The sequence below is a fragment of the Phyllostomus hastatus genome, unplaced genomic scaffold (assembly GCF_019186645.2).
Source record: "Phyllostomus hastatus isolate PE091 unplaced genomic scaffold, TTU_PhHast_1.1 phas_scaffold_78, whole genome shotgun sequence".
NCBI lineage: Eukaryota > Metazoa > Chordata > Mammalia > Chiroptera > Phyllostomidae > Phyllostomus > Phyllostomus hastatus.
The window spans coordinates 65060833-65063663 of NW_025334041.1; the positions used below are offsets into that span (position 1 = coordinate 65060833).

At 42.1% G+C, this 2831-nt stretch overlaps 1 pseudogene; it reads right to left on the reverse strand.

Moving 5' to 3' along the window:
* Positions 1–2044: 2044 nt before the first annotated feature.
* Positions 2045–2614, reverse strand: LOC123811259 (annotated as a pseudogene).
* Between the last annotated feature and the right edge of the window lie 217 nt (positions 2615–2831).

Below are 2831 nucleotides of genomic sequence, written 5' to 3' on the forward strand. Positions count from 1 at the left end.
ATTGAGAGTTGTTCTGCATAGCAACAGTTTTGCAAATAACCTCAGAAATGGTCATTTAACATATCTATAACTTTTAACTGGTTTCATGGATATATTAAATAGCTGTGGCCATGCTTTGACCCAGGGAGATAGAAGTGACTACAACCCATAACACAACTAGAAGGCAACTCTCCCCAGTTACAGCACCTGTGTGAGAGCTTGGAGACGACTGGCTTCATTCTAAGGGGTCATGCCTGCCCAGACCTACTATGGCAGCCCAGAAAAGCTGGAAAAATATGGGAGTGCTGGCAGGTGTAGCCACTTGTGGGAGGAGTTGGAACTGGGGATGCAGAGAAGATTGGCACTGGGATTTAAACCCAGGCTCAGCAACCAAGCAGGGGGAGCTATGTAGCTTTGGGTGCTCTCTTTGTCACATGGCTTAGGAAGCAAGAGAGACCTTGCAGGGAAGAAAAGGGGGAAAAGAACTCTTGCTGGTGGGCCATGAGAAGGTGCCATATGGTTTTGGATTAAGAACTAGAGATCATAGCGGTGACACAGCTGGTTGTGCTGGAAACTGAGGGAGGCCTGCCAGCTGAGCACTGATTGCTGGGAAGAACCGGGAGCTACCTGAGCCACAGACTTCTTTTTCTTTTCCTGAGATACAGTACCTTGGACTGGGCAAAGTGGGGAAGGAGGGACTGTGTGTGTGTGTGGGTGTTTTAAGAGACTTTGGGATTTTAATGAAGACATTACATCATTATTCTAAATTCTTATAACTTTCAAAGAAATATTCCTTTGCTTTTCACCAATTTCTGGCATTGAGAGCTACAACTCTCTGGTGGCTGGCAAGGCGAACATAGTATAGGAGGACCCCAGGAGAAGAGGGGTTCCTTTTGGTAACAGTAACTCTTCCCCCGCCAAGGGTCCATTCTGTAACAGTAGAGCTGAGATTTGAACAATTAAACTCTGAGTTTGTGTGTTCATTCAACAAAACTAAATTCCATACTACGTTCCAAGCATTCCTTTTAAGTTGAATACCCTTATATAGTGCAGTTGGTGTTCATTAAATTTTAACTTCACTGTCTTCAAACATCTCATTACTCATGAAAAAGTGATATTATGAAATTAATAGATTCCTAAAGAGTTATCATTTTATTTTAAACATATTATTAAAAGGACTTCTACAGTATTTTAAAATAAAAAGATATTGAAATAAAAGTTTCTTCTAAGTTACTGGTAATAGTGAATGCTATTTTATGAATAGTTTCTTAAAGAATGGAATACACATAACAAGACAACAAATGATCATTTACACAAATGGGGTAGAAGATTCAATTTTGGAGAGATTAATCCAATTCACATTTGAAAGTCTTTTTGATTCTATTTAAGACAAATATAGCCCTGGCTGGTGCAGCCCAGTGGACTGAGCACAGGCCTGCAAACCAAAGGGTTGCTGGTTTGATTCCCAGTCAGGACACATGCCTCGGTTTTGGACCAGGTCCCCAGTAGAGGGCAAATGAGAGGCAACCGTACATTGATGTTTCTGTCCTTCCCTTCCCCTCTCTCTCTAAAAATAAATAAATATCTAAAAAGTATTTTAAAGAGACAAATATAATTCAGTTAAATGATGGTAATGATTTCTTTAAGATAGTATTAACATATTTTTCATCTCTTATCATATACTAGATGATTACTCATTAAGGAAAACCTTAAGTTATATAATTATATACATATTATCTATATATTTGAGATTCATACTTTTTTTTACAAGCAAATGAAGACTGTCCCCTGTAAACTCTAATTTGGGGTGAGAGAGCAATGGGGAGAAGTAGTTGCTGGTTTCACAGTGATGAGTGAAGGAAGTCCATCCAGTTTCTTTAAACAATGGTTTTGTTATTAAAAAGGAAAAAACACGTGATTTTTTTCATTTTGTATATGTGAAAGATTAAGAGAAAAATGACTTCTCAAAATTCTAGTCTCCAGTCAAATGTGTGAGGTGACCAGAATGTCACTTTCATTCAGTGACAGCCCCTCCTCCCCAAGAGCAATAGCCTCTGAACAAAAGTTAATACTCATCAAGAGTATCTGCTTGAGGAATGGAGAGACCTTGATCTTTCAGAGCCTGAACTTTCAGCTTCTCAGCTTCTGGCTGGGTCTGCTGTCCTCCTCTTTGTTCTCCTAGGACTTCTTCAACAGACACTTGCTGAAGGAGTGTGTCACTCTCCTTTTCCAGGTGTATTTCTCCTAGTTCCTAGTTTCTCCCAGTTCCCACATTTTCTCCTCTGACCACAAAAATCCCTTGAAGAATATCACGGTATTTTTTGACCACATGAACGCGCTCCACAGTCTCATGTAGCACTAAATTAGCAAATTGATCAATGCTTCTCAAAAATCCTGTAAGTGTCCTTCCATCTCGAAGCAGAACCAAGTGCTTTTTGTTGATGTCCTCGATGAGGCTGGCGGTGCCCAGCATGTAGTTCACACTGAGTGAGATAAGGCTGGGGCGTACAGCGGCGAGGGGCCAACACGTCCTTCCTCCTACCATAGTCACCGCCTTGTTGGGACTGCGACTGGAATGCAGACCAGACAGCACTTCCGCCCCGGCTTTCACGGGGTACACCAGAAACTGCTCCATGTTATCCCCACCCACTTCCCGGGTCACGTGCCCATCCTCACAAACAGGCAGGGCTTCTACAGTCCCCAGTCCCTGGTTACTCTGTCTCCGTCCCTGAAGAGAGGACAGGAGGAATCTAGATGGTATAGGTGGTGGGAAAAATGTATTCTTCCTCCCAAGGAGCACAGTGCTGCCCCTTGTTTCACTGCTCCCTCGACCTCAGAGTCATGGACATCAA